This window comes from Helianthus annuus, chromosome 5 (genome assembly GCF_002127325.2).
Source record: "Helianthus annuus cultivar XRQ/B chromosome 5, HanXRQr2.0-SUNRISE, whole genome shotgun sequence".
Lineage (NCBI taxonomy): Eukaryota > Viridiplantae > Streptophyta > Magnoliopsida > Asterales > Asteraceae > Helianthus > Helianthus annuus.
In genome coordinates this window covers 39355856-39377154 of record NC_035437.2, presented here as the reverse complement: position 1 = coordinate 39377154, position 21299 = coordinate 39355856, and positions in this window count along the sequence as shown.

Genomic DNA, 21299 nt, shown 5'->3' with positions numbered 1-21299 from the left:
GCCCGAACCTAGGAATTCGGGCTCCGTCTAGGAATAGGTGTCGGCGGGTTCAAAAATCATGTTAGGAATTTGATTAGTGGGGAGATGGAGACAAACCTTGGTCCATGAATTTTATCTCGATTAATCTGAATGGGTTGTCCGATGTGCGGAGGTGTTTGGGTTAAAGGTTTGAAAGGTAAATTAAAGGCTGATTTTATAGGTATCCAGGAATCCCATCAGGGGGGGGGGTTAGTTGAGATTGACCTTCGTCGGTTTTGGGATAACTCTAATTTGAAGTCGGCTTCTGTTGATTCAGTTGGCAGATCAGGAGGTCTGGTTTCCATGAGGAACCCGGATGTTATTACGGTCGATTTGATTTTAAAAAATCAAAGATTCTTACTGATTTCTAGATTCATTTCGTGGGTCGCAGACAGAGTAAACATCCTCAACATTCACGCCCCCAATGACGCGTCCCGGAAGAGAGTGCTTTGGGATGAATTAGCTGAGCTGATAACCTAGTATAGTGGTTCATCTTGTAGGTGGAGTCTATAAGCAACACATGCGGGAAGGCGCGCCACAACCTGTTCGACTCCGGGTTGATAAAGAAAACATCATGTACCCTTTCGTCGTTTTCAGATGTTCTGTGGATGAAAACAAACCCAACTGTCTTCAACCGGTGGAAAAGTATCTGCATTGGAGTCTCGCCGACTTGCTCCATTCGACCCAATTTGGCCCGTGCGTTGTATATGGTATTTCTTGTTGAGACATTTTCGGGGTTCTATTCTTTAATGGTAGTAAGAATGTCATGTGGTTTCATGTTCTGATACGTCAATTGCTCCAACGTCCTCTTTTCCGCTGGAGTCTGCCTTATTAGGGATGGATGACCCTCTAGATAAAGAAAGGGTTCGTGGTTATGCTTAGCAATGTCAACCTTCTAGATTCCAAAAAATGTGACCTCTTTATGTATGTCCCGAACAGTTGGAACTCGCAACCGGTTTTCCTGTTCCCGCTATGTTTGACCGCGACTATTTACTTGTGCTGGCCGGCACAATCGCACGTAATCCAATTTTTTTATGGCTTGCCGCTTGGGGGTTTCTCGTAGATCGTGCATTTGGTGACTATGGCTTACCCATTTTGGCATCCGACTTCTCTACACAACTCCACCAATTTGTCCATGCTATCGAATTTCTAACGAATCACTTATTTGTCTGAATTAATGATTAACTCTATTTAATAAGATGTTATGCATAGTACTTGGACGAACTAAGATGATAATGAAAACGACATCAAACATATAAATAGTAATATTAAACGTGGCAAATAAACGTATAAATAAATGTTAAACCTGATCGGTTTCAAACTCACTAGGTTCCTGGTCACTGTTTAGACACTTGAACAGTCCACCACTACCGGGAGGAGATTTAAAACTACCGGGCAGCGGTCCACAACTACTAGGAAAGGATTGAAAACTAACGGGCGACAGTGGATAATAACCAACATAATTACCCTGAAAGGCATCCAAACCCCAAGGATCCTGACTTGCATCAGGCGCAAGATTGAGATCGAATGGAAAATTTAGATCAAACAAACCCGGATTGGTATTTTGATTGATATCATAACTCCTCTGATTCGACTCGCTAGCCGAGTCACTACCGAAAAAGTTACCGTCACCCCAAAACGACATTGATAGCGTAATATGATTTGAATACAGAGAAATATAGAAGAAACTAATAGAAGTTGAATGAAAATGAATAAGATTAGTGTCGTTTATATAGAGGTTTTTACGGAATATTACATCGTTTCAAATGATTAATACGCGAATTGAGGAATCTAACGTCTAATCACATAACTCACATGAGAATCGAGGAATGTAACATCGAATCGAATGCTTACGTCTAGTCGCACGTGTATCGAGGAATAATACGCCGAGTCAAACAATTTAAAAAGAAAATTCGAAATTCAAAGTATACGAGCGGTATAAGGTTATACGACCCGTATAAATGTATCATAGACATTATATACGACCACCCTAAAATCTTATCCTTAGATGGTATGTATGGTGCCGTATAACCTTATACGATCCGCATACACTATATGAGAATAAGATTTTACCATGTATTATTATTAGTACTACAAAAAAAAAGTGACCAGTAGGGACTAAATTGGACTAAATTATCAGAGACTGATGTTTCAGTCTCACATATATCGTATCTGGGACTAATTTTCAGTTGCTGATAACATTGGGGACTAATGTTTACACAAGACATTTTAGCGACTATTTTTCAGTCATTGATATATAGGTGCCTTATTTGAGACTAAATTTCAGTCGCAAATATGTGTGTGCCATATATAATTTTGGAGGGATACTAATTGGCTATCGAATTTCAATCTCAAATATATTTCCTATATAATGAAATATGGTACAAATGTATTTGAAACTATTCTTCAGTCTCTAATATAAAAGAAATGTATTTGGGACTGAAAATATTCAGTCTTGAATGTCTTTTTGATATAGGAAATGGTCAACGACTAATTTTCACTCTCTAGTTATGTTAATATAAATTCTACCATTTTATAAGAAGTATGAAGGACTAAAAATCAGCCTTAAAAATTTTTGTTTTGCAATATTATTTGGGACTCATATTTACTCTCCGGTGTATTATACATATGAAATTACTAGAGACTAATATTGAGTCTCCAATAATCTATATATGTTTAACTATTTTAAAAAAATATTATAGACTCAATATTAATCCTCACAATACTTGAAACAAACCATATCAGGTATTGAGGTTAAAGACTTATATTCAGTCTCTTGTATGTTTTGGTTAATTCAGACATTATTAAAGAACAATAAAAGGCAGAAAATCAATTTCTAAGATTAAAAGATGTTAAACTAACACAAGACTATTTATGAAACCTATCGAGCGTTAGTAATTGTCGAAACAAGGAAATTCAGTAATAAATTGTTCAAAAGGTATATGCATTATAAGTTTAACATAATACATAATATGTCCAAGTCAAGTCTAACAAAATTGCACAAAAGAAGTTCAAAAAACAAAAAACAAAAAAAAAATGCTCGCTAGCATCCAAATCAACTTGCACCGGCATCGTATCAACAACTTTTTATGCCCAAGTAACACAGGCCTCTAAAATAAGTTCTTTCGAAATCCAGCCTTATCGCATGTCTGAAAGATATTATAGTCAAATTAGTTAACCCGTTAAGACATAATTGCTTAAAAATTACAAGAATTTGTAAAGTTCGAGTATTTAACTATTAATATTCAACAAAAACTTAAAATAATTTTTTTTTAGTTTAATAGGTGGTCTTCATGTAAAACCGCAAAGGACCACTAATTATGAAACCCAAAAAAGCCTACCAAAAACCAAGTGTTAACAAAAAAAAAAAAACAACCAAAAATGAAACATCATACATTTTAAGTCAATTGCTTAACTCAACTTATACATACTTAAATGAGCTAAAATTCAACTAGATTACAGTAAATTTCCTTTAAAAAGTACCTGAAATAAGACATATGCCTTTATCAATGAATCCAAACTGAACCAGAACGGATGATGTACCAGTCAAATTCGACAAAACTCTATTGGATACTACATGTGTTTCCATCCCTAGTAATTCTACCATTACCTGCAAGCATAATATCAATGGATAATGTTAGAATAAGGTGAACTAATTTTACTTTTACATGTATAAGAATAGTATTTGTAAAACTTAAAAATCAAAACTCTTACGAAATTTATTGTTTGAACATTACAAATCATCATCGTCAGACTCAACATTTTCAATCTCATGATTAAACTTATCAGTGTCTGAATCATCCAGATTTAACTCTGAACCAAAATCTTCCATACTGCAGTCAGAATCATCTATATCTTCGTCAATAAAATCATCAGTAATGTCACTAGGACCCTGTACATCAACATTTTCAACAATTTCTTCTGCAATATCTTCACGAAGAAGGTTGACATCTTCTAACAAATCTTCAGCATTCTTGTCTTCTGGAATATCCCACAAGTGACTGTGGGAAAATATTTTAATGATTTTCCATTGTGAATTTCGTTTAACTGGATCATCTATATAAAATACTTGTTTAGCCTGGTATGCAAGAATGAAAGGATCTTCTTTATAAGCATTACGGGACGTGTCTATGCTAATGAAATGAGGTTCAAATATCACGTGCTTTCTTCGACGATCAGTATCAAACCATGTGCATTTGAATAGAATAACACGAAAATCTCTTATGAATGATAATTCAATGACTTCGTCAAGATATCCATAGTAATCATCTTCGACATCATTATGAACGCCCGGGACCATAACTCCACAATTTTGCGTTCTCTTGCAGTCATCTCTTGACTTAACTCTAAATTTCACTCCATTCACTACATATCCCTTGTATGACGTAACTCAAGATCAGGAGGGCAAGATAATGCATATAACTCCTCATTAGTTTGGGATGGATTTAGTGAATACATCTCTCGAATCTGTTCTCAATTTTTAACGTAATAATCATGTTGTTAGAGTGCATTAGTATATCATAAAGTAAAGTAAGTAAACTAGAGTGTGATTGTTACCCGTTTTGCAAACCAATCCGGGAATGTAGACTGTTGCATCTCTGAAAAGTCTGATGATTCAGGATGTTGCCTTTGTAAAGACTGTAAGTGTTCTCTGCCACGTGTGAATGAACTATAAATCTACTAACATGTCACACTTAATACTAATTCACAACTAAAGATTAAAAAAAACTTACTCGAAGTATGGTTGAAGTTGTTGACAGTTGTTGAAGATAAACCATATTGCTTTCTTCATAAGAATACTAGGAAGGATATGAACTTTTTTCTTTCCAATACCACAACCATTTAATCTAAAAATATCCAATGCATTGTGAAATTTGTAGCAAACTGTAAAGTAATAAAACTCATAAGTTGACTTTTTTTGGTCAATATGCATATTTGTAACTTGAAAGTATAGGATGAGATCAGTACCGGTACCGGTACCAAAATCCCGGTATCGAAAATATTGATACCAAATTTCGCTAAATGTGGGTATCGATACCGGTTCAGTACCGATACCGGTACCAAATACCGTATGCTCATCCCTACTTGAAACTCACTGAGTTGAATTAAGTTTTTGAGATAACTTGATTGGGAAATTTGAACACTGTATTATTCTTCTATTCAGGTTACATATAATAAAACATAACAGAAGTATATATACAATAGAAAAATCACATCCCAATTCACAAATCTGAACTCAAAACACAAATGATATAACTTGTCTCACTTTAGATCTAAGTGATATGAATAAACATAACAGATGTCTTACATTCCCTTTAAATGGAACAACCTTAATTGAAGTATTGAACAATACCTGAAGAAGCAAAAGTGATGGCCGTTAAAAGCAGCATTGAGAATCGAAATTTAGAATTGTTTGAATGATTACAGGTTTTGATGATCGATAAATTAACTGCCGTAATTAATAGGTATTGGAGTTTATGATCGATTAAAACGAATTGGATTGGGCCTTTTTACCAACATCCAACATTTGTCTATCATGTTTTTTATATAAAAAATAAGCCGCATTGATTACAAACAAATAGAGTGGTCTATTGGTTATCCTGGTTTGTTCTAGAGCTTTTAATATTGTTGACCCAGTTTTCGAATCTCTCTTCCTAATTCATCACTAACTAAGAATGTTTTTCTTATTTTTTATTTTTGGTTTTCTTTATTCGTTTTGTTTTTTCCCCTGTTTTTTAGAGAGCTTTGTTACTTAGATCTTTTTTTTATTTAATAAACAAATTTTGAAATGAATACTCATCAATTTTTATTTTTAACGTTTTATTACAACATAACTTCTTGTGAGTTCTGAATATACTACCACCGTGCATTTTATTTTATCTAAGTTTGTGTCTTATCAACGTTTCAATATGCAAAACTGAGACGCCGCAAAAATATATTTTCAATTCAACACCCTCGCCGCACAACGTGTTTTTTTTTTATCTATGTTTCAATTAACATAACCAAGCCACCTTAATGCGGCGAACATACGACCACTATTTTGTATTGTTAATGGTGAGAACAAGGCTAGTTAGACGGATTGGATCGTGAGCTAAGCTTGACGAAAATGAAAATTGACCAAACTCATTTTACCAAAATAAACATCTGAATTGGCTAAGGTAAGGGAACACACAAAAAATTATTCACTTCAGACCTTAACACATGTTTAAAGTGTCTACAAAATAGATTTTTTTGAAACGTCCACTTTTCACATTTGACAAATAACATAAACTTCATACAAATTTTTGGAAAATTTTGACATGACCCATTCTTAAAGTAAACGTTTTCCTGCTTTTTAACGAAATCATTCAAAATACATTCTACGACACTTTTCAAAAGATGCTAAATTAAAACCATACACATTTTTACCAAAACAATCTATCCAAAGTATCCAAAATAAAGTTTAAACTTCAAACTACCATGATCATCCTAAATACTAGTTTAACATTTACTACACAAAAATGATTTTGACCCATTAGTAAAAGACAACATGGTCCGGAAGCGCAAAAAGGGCAACTTAGTGTGTTCATCCGAGCTCGCCAACTTCAAACATGAGATTTACCTATCATGCACAACATCAAACATTAGTAAATTCACAAAGCTCAAACAAATTCCATAACATACCTTACATAATTTTAATCGACCCATTAACAATATACCAATCATTGACAAATATTGTTTACAATATTCTCTTCATTAAACATTCTTTCCATTAACTTTCTTTTATTCCAACATCTCGGTACATTCATACATTCATATCATTCGACCCATTCGTAAAGAGCCCATATTCAAACCTCAACCGAAATCGTCATGCTCGTCCTATTTTACCCATTTAAGACGGGTAACCCTTATCATACATGCTTAACACAAACATATCATTTAACCCGTTTACAACAACTCGTTACTTAATCATCTCATAATCTTACTTTCCATAAAACTTCCTCTCACTTGAGTGATCATTATACATCCGACACTATTGTATCGCTTATCCACTTTCTAACATATAACATATCGACATTCGAACCAATAACAACACACAACTCAACATTTAGGATTAATAAATAAACTTTCATCCGTAGAACAACATAAAAGGAGAATTAAGCTCATATGAACTTACCGTGATCTTGAGCTCCTTGCGCTTTAGAGTGACTTGCTCCTTCTTCCTTTTTAATTCCTGTACATCATAACTTTATTCACTTAGCTTCCATTACTTTCACATTCCTTATTACCCAATATGACATTTATAACTCACATACATTCCCACCATGATCACATCTCATCAATTTAGCGAATTTTCATACAAAATCATATCTAAATTCATTTAGACATTTCATCAAACATATGGTATGCATACTATCTACAAGGCATGATGTATAAGTAGTTATAACATGTCCATCCTATCTCATCAATGGTTAATCAAAATCTTTCATAATAATAATCATTACCCTAATCCATAATTTACTATTTTGACCATAAACATATGGCTCCTAATCAATTATTCATAACAATTTCATCAACAACAATCAAATTAACATGTAGAATTTCACAATTGCTAACCATTACTTGACACGCAAATGGGTTTTGACCTAATCATGCTCATATTCGAAATTTAGCATCTATTGATGTCTAGACATTCATAGCAACCAGTAATCATACTAGATTTTGTATTACATTCACGAATTACACTAAACCTACATAATCAGACATCATCAAATCAAGAAATTTCACTTACTTGAGATCAAGAATACTTAGACAATCAGAATTCTTAGCTCATGCATTCGATTCTTCACTAATTTGGCTTTCAATTGATGGAATTTTAGTGATTTAGGGTTTTGAGAGGGAAGGAGTCCCCCCTGGCTTCTCACGATCGCACACCAGACCCAAGTCTGGTTTCCCTTTTTTTATCATGTTTAATAACAATATTACACATCTAGTCCCTCATCCTTTAGTCCTTATTAACTTTAGTAATTTACCTTCTAACTTAATCATCTTTCTTTTATTAACTTTTACTTTGACATAATTATATATATTTTCTATTTTAACTTATTAAAACATCACTACACGTTATACTTTTAGGACATAAGAGAATTTGGGGTGTTACAAGTCTATCCCCCTAAAAGAAGGTTTCGTCCCCGAAACCTGAATACGTACCAAATAATTCTGGGTAATGTTCTCGCATTTCATCCTCCGCTTCCCACGTGAGATCCGATCCTTTTCGATGTTGCCATTGGACCAACACTTGCCGAACGGATTTGTTGCGGAGTTGCTTTACTTTAAAATCCTTTATTGCGACGGGCTTTTCAACATAATTTAATTTCTCATCCACTTCGATATCATCCAAAGGCACGTATGCCGTCTCATCTGCGAGGCACTTTCGCAATTGCGACACATGAAAGGTGTTATGAATCCCATCCAACGCGGGTGGTAATTCTAACTGATATGCCACCGCCCTGACCCGAGCGAGTATTTTGAATGGTCCGATGTATCGAGGACCTAGCTTCCCGTGTTTACGAAAACGAATTATCCCTTTCCATGGAGAGACTTTTAGCAACACATGATCTCCCACTTGAAACTCAATTGGTCGCCTTCGTCGATCTGCATAAGACTTTTGTCTATCTTGCGCCGCCTTAATTCTTGATCTAACCATGTTAATCTTTTCATTCCTTTCGGCTACTAGATCCTTTGACGCGAGTTCGCGCTGACCCACTTCCCCCCAGCAAACCGGGGTTCTACATTTCCTTCCATAGAGCATTTCATAAGGGGCCATTTTTATGCTGTTATGATAACTATTGTTATATGAAAATTCTACCAAGGGTAGATGATCATCCCAGCTTCCCCCAAAATCCATGACACACGCCCTTAACATATCAACTAATGTTTGTATAGTTCGTTCCGATTGACCATCGGTTTGAGGATAGTAGGCAGTGCTAATATGTAACCGGGTCCCTAATTCTTCATGAAACTTCCTCCAATAACGGGATGTGAACCGGGTGTCCCGGTCGGATACTATAGACATCAGAACCCCATGTCGGGATATAATCTCGTTCATATAAACTTCCGCCATCTTTTCTGAATTATAAGTTTCCCGAATAGGTAAGAAATGTGCACTTTTGGTCAGTCAATCAACGACCACCCATATTACATCGTGCCCTTTTCTTGTCTTGGGAAGCTTAGTCACCAAATCCATCGTTACATGCTCCCACTTCCATACCGGTATCTCCAACGGTTGCAATTTCCCATATGGTCTTTGGTGTTAGGCCTTTACTTGGGAACATGTTAAACACTTAGCCACATACTTGACAATATCTCTTTTCATTCCTGGCCACCAATAATTCATTCTCAAGTCTCGATACATTTTTTTAGCTCCTGGATGAACGGAGTATCGAGACTTGTGTGCCTCATTCAAAAGTAATTCTTTCACATTACATTCCCGAGGTATCCAGATTCGACCATACCTCGTTTTCATACCATCCACATTCTCATTCAACTCGTGGATAAATCCTTTCGTCCTTTCTTTCTTTGAGTCCTCGGCATTCAGGGACTTAATTTGAGCCTCTCGTATTTCTTCAAGAAGTTTGGAAGTGACTACCATTTTCATTGATCTTACCCGAATCGGGGGGCGGGTACTCCTTACGACTTAGAGCATCCGCCACTACGTTAGCCTTCCCAAGATGATAGTGGATATGTAACACCTCGTAAAAATCACGTCCAATGATGTATTGACACGTGTAATAAACCCTAATAAAGTCGAACAGTGAAATTTAGGGACTATTTTTTCGAAAAATCGAAAACTTTGGTTTTGAAAGGACTGGAAGTGTTAGCATACCTAAAATAAGTTTCTAAATAACCTCTCACGATGGGGATGTTCACAAATGTGCCACTTGATGATAAAGTGTGGCCGTTTGCGTAATTAATTGAAAGTTTGCGCAATGAAGGGTTAAAAGAGTCAACATGTTAATTCTTACCTCTGAGTGACCTTTTAACAAACCGGGAGCTTTTATGATATTTAATTATACTCTCGGGAATGCCAAGTAATGGCCAACAAGGGTTTTTATGCCTATAAGTAAAGTTACGCGCAACTTTGCAAGTTAGAGGGGCTAAAAGTGTCAATATGTTTAATTATACCTCTGAATGACCTTTTGGCGGACCCGAAGCATCGTGATGTTTGATAATACTTTCAAGAATGCCTAATATGGATTAGATGAGGCTTCAATGCTAATAAATGATGAAATGCGCAAGTTTGCGCAATAGAGGGGCCTAAAGCGTCAACTTTTGAATCTACGCCATTCGGTGACCATTTAAGCAAACGGGAGCGTAGTAATATTTAAATATATGCTTAGGAATGATTATTATGGGCCATGGAAGGCTTAGATATCATTAAACGGCATTTCGCGCTACTTTGCGCAATTAAGGGACTAATTGCGTCAAACTGCAAAAGGAGGTCGAATCGTATGGTAACGGACCTTCCGGAATATGTCCATAAGTTAAACATACCCTATTTATCCTTTATATAGCTTAGATATAGGTTTAGAGGTGTTTGGTACGCAAAAATAAACTTTTATGTCATGCAGGGACTAAAAGTGTCAAAAAGTGCACAAGTTTGCACTTTTGTGCATATCTCGCATTCTGAATATCCCCGGACACCCAAAAATTTATGTAAGCACTAAAATATTTTATTTTAGTGATCGCCATGATAAAATTCCATTCGTCGCATCGTTTGGATCGTTTTTCGCGTCCGTTCGTGTTTCGTCGTAATTAGACGCACAACGTGACCGTACGACCAAACGAACCGACATACGACATATTCTTGAGCATGTTTCATGTCCCTCATGTTTAGGCATCATTGTAGAGGTTTAGAAATGGTTTAACGGGCCTCAAACGCATCAGAAAGGGGCTAGAAGCATGCAGGGACCAAAACTGCCATTTCAGAAACTTAATTTCCAGCTGTTACCAGCTGTTCCAGCTGTTTCCAGGTGTTTCAAGTGGGTTTTTATCAACCTAGGGGCTGTTTTGGGGCGCCCATTGTTTACCAAAACCGTGGGTAAAGGTGTACGGTCCAGATTTGATCACGTTTACCAAGAAACGATCCTAACGGTCCTTGCTTTCCTATATAAACCCACTTAATTCTTGCTCTCATTTCACCCATGATCTGAATTGTTCTAAGTTGGGGCCTTAGTGCTTCATACCTGAACATCCAAGGTCATTTCCATCCTTGCTTGGACCCTTTGTGAGTATCCTTTCGTTCTTAGTTTTATTGTTTAGCGGTTATAGCCGAAAAGTCAAGCGTTTCGATAAACGCTTTGACTTTTAAACGGCTAAGCCATGGTTCGCAACGAACATGGCTACGTGACCGTAATTAGGTGGGTGTTAAACCCTCAAAAGGGCACCTCCTAATTACCACGTTTACTTAGTTAAATTGTCGGGTCAAATAAAAGTCAAACGGGTTAGTTTTAAATAAATACATAACTATTAATATAGAAGCCATAAAATCAGTTTTCTCATATTAATAACTTGGTAATTATTAATTGAACATGTCTAAGCATGTTCTACCCGACAATTCTAAGTATAGGCTCGGTTCGGAACCGAAAGTCGCAAAAGTTGACTTTTGCTTTGACTTTCAGTTCTGACCCGAATTAGACTTATTTAGATATGCCTTAGGATTCCTTTAGGATCATGTTATAGGTTAGTGTAACCCTCTGAGGTTATACAACCTGAATCCTTAGTTATCCTATTCATTTGCAAGTTTCCGTTATATGCCGAATTGTTGACCGTTATGCCCTTTTGACCTTAAAACGATATTTTTGAAATTGTGAGAGGATAGAAACCTTCACTACTGAATTATAAAGTTGTCCATAAAATTTGACATCAGTTTGAGGTCTAGATTAGGAGTTATGCTCAATAGCGTAATTAGAAGCTTCTTTAGTAATTAAATAGCGTAACATTGCATATAGCCTATCTAAACCCAAATTTTTGTATAAAACTTTATACCTACTGTATTAAAATAATATTTTGGGATTTTTAAAGATTTTTATTCAATTTTAGGCTGAGCATAACTTAGTGTTCTAAGCTTAATTCGGCTAATGCCGGTTTTGCCCTTTTAAGCCATAAAATGAGTTTTATAAATCCGATTGACCCCAAACCTTTTTCTACTGATCTAATATATTAAATATATTATTTTGAGCCTTCTGGAATTTTAAAAATATCAGCTTTCTTTATAAAACCCGGAAATGGCTCCAAATCGCCTTTTTTAAGCGTTTTTAGCACATAAGTATGCACTAGAACCTATTTAAGCATATGGGATTGAAACCTACTGATGTATTCAGTAAAATTTTATATTTTAACAGTAGAAGGATAACTTAAACTCAGAATTTCTGTTTTGACCTTTTAGGCATTTGTGAAATTACCAAAACGCCCCTACGGTGTCTAGAATGATTAAGATTGATAAATTTCACATAAGGATTAATACCCTACTGTTATAACTTAGTAAATTAAGTTTATTTACTGATTTAATCAGACCTGTAACTCAGGTTATTATTTAAACCCTTTTACACCCTTTAAAATGACCAAAATGCCCTTATGAGGCATAAATTGGGTTTAAAACCATTTGGGGCATGATGGAAGGTATCATTCCGATATCACAACATGTTTAAGGCATATTAACTTAGGAAACTTGTATATGACTCTTATGGTTACTCGTTACGCACTTTATGCGTTCGGATCGGCGTAGGTAACTAGTTTACCCATTATAGCCGAAACGGGTCAAACCATATCATTTCGGTCTCAAAATCCAGAATGTGATTAAGTTACCCATATTAAACAAGTATGCAAGCTTGTTGGGTCAAAACCACATTCTAAAAACGGTCTTCGCCTTATCGTGCGTTTAAACCGTAATCTTCATTTAAGAACTAACCGGTCTAGGCTTAGGCCAAATTAAAGACCCGTTAGAAATCTAATAGGTTATTAAAAACCTTCGTTCCAGATTTAGGAGCCCAGTAAAAGCTATCTGTACTTGCTTGGTGGTATACGGCTGGGATTAAATTTATATTTAGCTCAGGTAAATACATTTAACTTATTTTTCATATACGGGCTTGGGGTACGGTATATAAAATACCGCTTGGTCGGGGAATTGACCTTAACCAGTTGATGGTTAAGTGCTGTCAAATTAACTCGTTTGAAAATGTTGTTTTGTTTGTTTAACGCCTTTGGGGGTTTAATGACCATGTCCCGGATATCCTTGGCATCATTCCATGAATGGCCACGACCTTAGCACACGGGTGTAGGCGTACACCCGTAGTGCATTTTATTGCATATAATCGTCGGCACGGGAGGAGTCTCGCGGCGATTTATATTAAGTGGTGTGTCTATTGAGCTTTAACCCGGCACGACCCGGGCCACTGAACGCATAACGAACATGTAATTCTTTTACAAGATTATTAAGCAAATAATTATCCCAAGTTATAAAATGTTTTGTGCCACGGGCATTCAAATCAATTTTTAAAAACCTTTTCAAAATGAGTCAGTTGAATTGTATTTACCAGTGAAAACTGACGTATTTTCCCAAAAAGACTAAGTGCAGGTACTACGCGTAATAGGCTGGTTTCTCCTAGCATCATATAGAAGTCTCGCAAGCTTAGATGCCTGAAGTCTATTGAACAATGTTTTATTTTATTTGCGATCCGCCTGTGGATCTTTTACTTTCCGTATTGTAATACTTGGATATTACTTTATACCGAATTGTAATATATTTTTGCTTCCGCTGTGCATTTAAATTGTGTGGTTTGACTATGATAATATCAACTACGTCACGTACTCCCCACCGGGCCCACCGGTGACACGTGGAAAATAGGGGTGTGATAGGTTGGTACCAGAGCCAACGTTGAGTGAATTAAACACTAGCCTTTTGTGTTTAATCTCAATGACACAATAGCACATTCCTTGACCTTCTGAGTCTAGACTTAACATAGGAATATTTTCATCTGTATTCGGAGAATTGTTGCTTTAAATTCTATATCCGTCGCCAAGCAAAGAAGCCGTAATGGAATTTCTCCCCATTAGAAGCCTAGGGAAGGCCGAGCTTCGTGCTGCGACTGGGGTTAACGTGAAGCCAAGGAGAAGCATTCAGAAATAAAATGAAAAAGAAACTCCTTTTTATTAAAGCTCGTTTTCATTAGTAATCCTTTTAAAGGCATATTTATCCTTCTGTCCCTTCAAGGACAGCATCACTCCTTAGAAGTCCCGTTTAGGGCAACCATGTGCCTGTATGAATTCTAGTGGGACGGTTAGATTTAAAATAACGTTCCTATTATAGGATCTGCCATTATTATAAGATGGCAAAATCTAAAAAGGACAAGATCTAGCTCAGGTGTCATATAAGACAGGGCCAAGATGGTATCTCCATAATTAGATTCAGATCCATAATTAACATCTCAACTTAGGATTATTCTGCATTTAATATTAAAAGAGAATCTTCGGGGTAAAACCTAGCCACGAGTCATTATAGACATGGCCAAGATGGTAGAACATGTCCAAAAGATTCCAAAAGTTTGGTTAACATCTGAAAGTATGTTAACATGCTGGGCAAATTGTGATGCAGTATAAATCACACAGGCCATCTTTGAAAATTGGGATTTATTTAAAATTCCCTGTAAGTAAAATAGCCATCCCTTAAGGATGAAGTGCCTGCGGGTAATAAATAACGTCCTCTGGGACTAAGAGACAGTAGAAGTCTGCAACTCACTGTCAAGAAAGGGTAATGAACTGTGATTCAGACCCAAATACCTCGATTATGTGAAAATCCTGGTTATAAATTAAACTTGTCTACGTGACTAGGCTTTTTGTGCCATAGTTATATTTTAAATAAATTTAGGATAATTATAATGAAAATCCTGAATAAATAAATATCATTCCTTTCCTGCCAGTATTTATATTAAAAAGAGTCTCAAAGGGTATAACCTAGCTTGAATGTCGTTAGGGACCTGGCTACGATGGTAAGACCTGTTTAAAGAGATTCGGATCCTTGTTAAACACCTGAAAACGTGTTAACACTCCTGACAATGGGTGATGCGATGAAATCACACTTGTCATCCTTGTATTAGAAATCTTCCAACCCTTCTTTTAGCCTAAATGGTCAATAGGAATCATGGCTAATAATCATCGAACATGATGTATATGTCAAAACATCCTTTTTAGATGTATGCCTACGGGCAAAGATGCATTCATGATAAAGATAGTTATTCATAACTTCCTGTCAAAAGGTAATGAGTTATGAAATTTTCTGATCCAAAGGAATCATTGATTATGTTTTAGATTGTCCTTGTGACAAGGCTTTGTGCCATCTAAAGAATCCTTTAAAAAAAAGCCTTTGTGCTGTATAAAGTGTCTGTATGACATTGACAGTTGTGACTTATATCCCCTGTCTAATAAGAAGGATTAGATTCTGTGTGAACGCCAAAGATGGTTTATTTAAAAACCTAGGCAAAACATAATCAAATAAATCTTATACTATCTATTGGCCTATATGGTTTGTTCGCACCATGGCTATTTAATTATCAAGTTCGACAATTCCCTATATGATTAAATAAATTATTACCACTTAGTTTGTAGCCTTCGAAGCATCATCATGGCCGACCCCTCCGAAACTCCCAATCATCCAGTTAATCAGAATGATGATGCAAGACTGAATTTAACGGGCACCGAGTTACAGGCTATGATAGATGTAGCCGTAAACAACGCTGTGGACCGTGCGTTGAAGGATCATAAGCGAAAGTCTGATGACACCCCAAATAAAGGTTGCAAAAAGGGTAAGGCCGGTTCAAACCAGTCCAAGCCAAAGAAGGCAAAACCCAAATGCAGTAACTGCAGAAAGCAACATTTTGGAAAATGCACGATAGACCCACGTGCTAAATTGTGTGGAATTTGCAAGACCAAAGGCCACAAGACGTTGGATTGCAAGAAGCTGGAAGATGCAACCTGTTATGGTTGCAACGAGAAGGGGCATATCAGGACTAATTGCCCAAATAAAACCAAGAAGCCTAGGGAGGCTAAGAAGACCAACGCTGAAAACTCTCAAATGGATGCTCAAGAAGCTAATCAGGATGACGACATCGCAACAGGTACTTTCTTTATCAATAACGCTCATGCTAGAGTATTACTTAATTCAGGTTCAGATAAGTCTTTTGTAGACAATGGATTTTGTAAATCTTTAAATCTGCCTGTTAAAAACTCTAAGCGTTAAGTATAAAGTAGGAATGGCCAATGGTACCCTAGAAACTGCTTCAGCAATATTAGATGGATGTTATTAGGAACCATTCTTTTCCACTGTCCTTGTTTCCATTGAAATAGAGGGATTCGATATAGTGATAGGAATGGATTGGTTATCTTATAGCTAAACCCATATTGTGGGTAATAAGAAGCAAGTGGTTATCAAGACTTTTTTATGTTAAGCCCTTGGCAATTCAAGGAAGAAACATGATAAGGACTGCCTGAGCACTTGTTGAAATTGGTATTTAATACCAAAGCTTCGAGTATGGAAAACTCGGAAAGGACAAACAACAGTCGCGATGCTAGAGATGCGACAAGTGTTAATGGCGCAACAGATGTGAGCCTCAACGTTAATGAAGTTAGTCTCCAAAATTGAAATTAACACAGCTGCTTGAAAGGATATAAGAAAAGTCATGAAAAGTTCTCAAAACCTGCTCATCGTAAGTCCAGTAAGGATCTACCTCAGCTACTCATGTTATATAGATTAAGAAATAGCCAGTAAAAGCTAAGACTGCCTCGAAATTGTTAAAGATTCTGCAGCTGAGTTTAAAAGGATTAAGAATAGAGGTGTTTAACCCTCCTGATGAATGATTAGAGGCAGTTCGCATTAATAATGATATTAGATAAACCCCCCTATTGTGATATTAGTACTAAGAATTTCGTTTGGTTTCCGGTACTGATAAGTTTCTCATAAAACCATAAGCTTAGCAAACTTTTAGAAAATATTCCGTAAGAACCCCAGATATTATGTGTAAGGTAAAACTTACAAGCGAAATCATAAGAACCGTTTCTTTTGTTCCCATCAGAAACCTTCAGCCGTAAATTTTTTAAGTATCTTCTCTATAGAGGAAGTGCGTCGGCATATACAGTTGATATCTCCTTGATCTCAATCGATTGCGAATACCAGACAGTATGATAAAAGCGCCATATGAGGATTGAGGTATGTTAATATGTTCCATAGATTGCTTCCATGCCTGATCAGTATGGAGGTTTAATGCATGGGACCACAAAGATATCCCGATTGTCATATGGTATTAAGGTCAACTAATGGTATTCAAGGAATATATCCAGAATGGAAGTTTTCATGCAAATGTTCCCGATTAAGGAATTCGTGGACTTATAACATGAGTGTGTCATTTATTTGACACGAGAAATAATGGGTAAACTGGAGCCTGAAATTTGGAAAATCTCTACAACCGCCTTGTATCTTGAATTTTCTTCTCCTAAGATTACCCTGTTACCTCCTGAGAGGCAAGTAGAGTTAAGATTTATATCCCATTTAGAGCTGTATTAATATGAAATCTCCAAGACGGCTAGTACCATCATTGGATGAATCGAAACCCTGATTAAGTAAGTTTTGAAATAGAGGATTCTTATAGCCTAACTCAATATTCTGAGGATTCAATGTAGTTAATTAAGAAAGACGGTTCATTTTGCTTATGCATTGATTACCGCAACCCTAATTGGACAACAATTAAGAATTTCCATCAGCCGCCCAGGATCGTCGATTTATTCGACTGACTTAAAGGATTAGCTATCCCTTAAGGTTAGTTGTAAGCAGTGATTGGAATAACCATCTCACCTTAAGATTAGCTTTTCTATAATAGTTGTTATATAAGTATCAAGGCTGCTCCTTGGGAGACCTTGTATAGATGAGATGTTAAACATCTATTGTTAGACAGAAAATTGGTAAGTCCAATTATCAGGATCTGAAAGTTGCCTTGGAAACAACGAATAAGATCGTGCAAATCCATAATCATTTATAAGTTGCCAGTATTCGGCAGAGAATCAAGGATTCATGGAAATAGCAAACCTCCTAAGTTCTTGTTAAGAAATAAAGTTCAACAAAAGATATCACCCTGGAAAGGTGTGCCAATCTGTTAATTGTTAGGCTAGTTAAGCTCTAAATATACGAAATCATTTGAAGGAATCAGATGTATCAAGATCAAATAGCTTATAAGCTAAAACCTATTTAAGGAGCTTGGCGGATCTCGCAATACGTTACACATTAAGGATTTAAGGATGTGTTTCACCAATAAGTCAAGAAGCATTAACTCATATGATAGGCAGATCTATGATATGATGAGAAACCTGTATCGATTAAGGACCGGCAGGTTAAGAATATTCGAAAGGGATACATGTACCTAAGATAGAGGTCAACTTGGGAGCTTGGAAAGACTCCAGACATGCTATGAAAGATTAAGTCCGTTATGCGACAAAAGAAACTTCCAGCATTTTAGCAAATCTCGAGGTCGAGATTTCTTTTAAGGAGGTGAGGATGTAACACCTCGTAAAAATCACGTCCAATGATGTATTGACACGTGTAATAAACCCTAATAAAGTCGAACAGTGAAATTTAGGGACTAATTTTTCGAAAAATCGAAAACTTTGGTTTTGAAAGGACTGGAAGTGTTAGCATACCTAAAATAAGTTTCTAAATAACCTCTCACGATGGGGATGTTCACAAATGTGTCACTTGATGATAAAGTGTGGCCGTTTGCGTAATTAATTGAAAGTTTGCGCAATGAAGGGTTAAAAGAGTCAACATGTTAATTCTTACCTCTGAGTGACCTTTTAACAAACCGGGAGCTTCATGATATTTAATTATACTCTCGGGAATGCCAAGTAATGGCCAACAAGGGTTTTTATGCCTATAAGTAAAGTTACGCGCAACTTTGCAAGTTAGAGGGGCTAAAAGTGTCAATATGTTTAATTATACCTCTGAATGACCTTTTGGCGGACCCGAAGCATCATGATGTTTGATAATACTTTCAAGAATGCCTAATATGGATTAGATGAGGCCATGCTAATAAATGATGAAATGCGCAAGTTTGCGCAATAGAGGGGCCTAAAGCGTCAACTTTTGAATCTACGCCATTCGGTGACCATTTAAGCAAACGGGAGCGTAGTAATATTTAAATATATGCTTGGGAATGATTATTATGGGCCATGGAAGGCTTAGATATCATTAAACGGCATTTCGCGCTACTTTGCGCAATTAAGGGACTAATTGCGTCAAACTGCAAAAGGAGGTCGAATCGTATGGTAACGGACCTTCCGGAATATGTCCATAAGTTAAACATACCCTATTTATCCTTTATATAGCTTAGATATAGGTTTAGAGGTGTTTGGTACGCAAAAATAAACTTTTATGTCATGCAGGGACTAAAAGTGTCAAAAAGTGCACAAGTTTGCACTTTTGCGCATATCTCGCATTCTGAATATCCCCGGACACCCAAAAATTTATGTAAGCACTAAAATATTTTATTTTAGTGATCGCCATGATAAAATTCCATTCGTCGCGTCGTTTGGATCGTTTTTCGCGTCCGTTCATGTTTCGTCGTAATTAGACGCACAACGTGACCGTACGACCAAACGAACCGACATCCGACATATTCTTGAGCATGTTTCATGTCCCTCATGTTTAGGCATCATTGTATAGGCTTAAAAATGGTTTAACGGGCCTCAAACGCATCAGAAAGGGGCTAGAAGCATGCAGGGACCAAAACTGCCATTTCAGAAACTTAATTTCCAGCTGTTACCAGCTGTTCCAGATGTTTCCAGGTGTTTCAAGTGGGTTTTTATCAACCTAGGGGCTGTTTTGGGGCGCCCATTGTTTACCAAAACCGTGGGTAAAGGTGTACGGTCCAGATTTGATCACGTTTACCAAGAAACGATCCTAACGGTCCTTGCTTTCCTATATAAACCCACTTAATTCTTGCTCTCATTTCACCCATGATCTGAATTGTTCTAAGTTGGGGCCTTAGTGCTTCATACCTGAACATCCAAGGTCATTTCCATCCTTGCTTGGACCCTTTGTGAGTATCCTTTCGTTCTTAGTTTTATTGTTTAGCGGTTATAGCCGAAAAGTCAAGCGTTTCGATAAACGCTTTGACTTTTAAACGGCTAAGCCATGGTTCGCAACGAACATGGCTACGTGACCGTAATTAGGTGGGTGTTAAACCCTCAAAAGGGCACCTCCTAATTACCACGTTTACTTAGTTAAATTGTCGGGTCAAATAAAAGTCAAACGGGTTAGTTTTAAATAAATACATAACTATTAATATAGAAGCCATAAAATCAGTTTTCTCATATTAATAACTTGGTAATTATTAATTGAACATGTCTAAGCATGTTCAACCCGACAATTCTAAGTATAGGCTCGGTTCGGAACCGAAAGTCGCAAAAGTTGACTTTTGCTTTGACTTTCAGTTCTGACCCGAATTAGATTTATTTAGATATGCCTTAGGATTCCTTTAGGATCATGTTATAGGTTAGTGTAACCCTCTGAGGTTATACAACCTGAATCCTTAGTTATCCTATTCATTTGCAAGTTTCCGTTATATGCCGAATTGTTGACCGTTATGCCCTTTTGACCTTAAAACGATATTTTTGAAATTGTGAGAGGATAGAAACCTTCACTACTGAATTATAAAGTTTTCCATAAAATTTGACATCAGTTTGAGGTCTAGATTAGGAGTTATGCTCAATAGCGTAATTAGAAGCTTCTTTAGTAATTAAATAGTGTAAAATTGCATATAGTCTATCTAAACCCAAATTTTTGTATAAAACTTTATACCTACTGTATTAAAATAATATTTTTGGATTTTTAAAGATTTTTATTCAATTTTAGGCTGAGCATAACTTAGTGTTCTAAGCTTAATTCGGCTAATGCCGGTTTTGCCCTTTTAAGCCATAAAATGAGTTTTATAAATCCGATTGACCCCAAACCTTTTTCTACTGATCTAATATATTAAATATATTATTTTAAGCCTTCTGGAATTTTAAAAATATCAGCTTTCTTTATAAAACCCGGAAATGGCTCCAAATCGCCTTTTTTAAGCGTTTTTAGCACAAAAGTATGCACTAGAACCTATTTAAGCATATGGGATTGAAACCTACTGATGTATTCAGTAAAATTTTATATTTTAACAGTAGGAGGATAACTTAAACTCAGAATTTCTGTTTTGACCTTTTAGGCA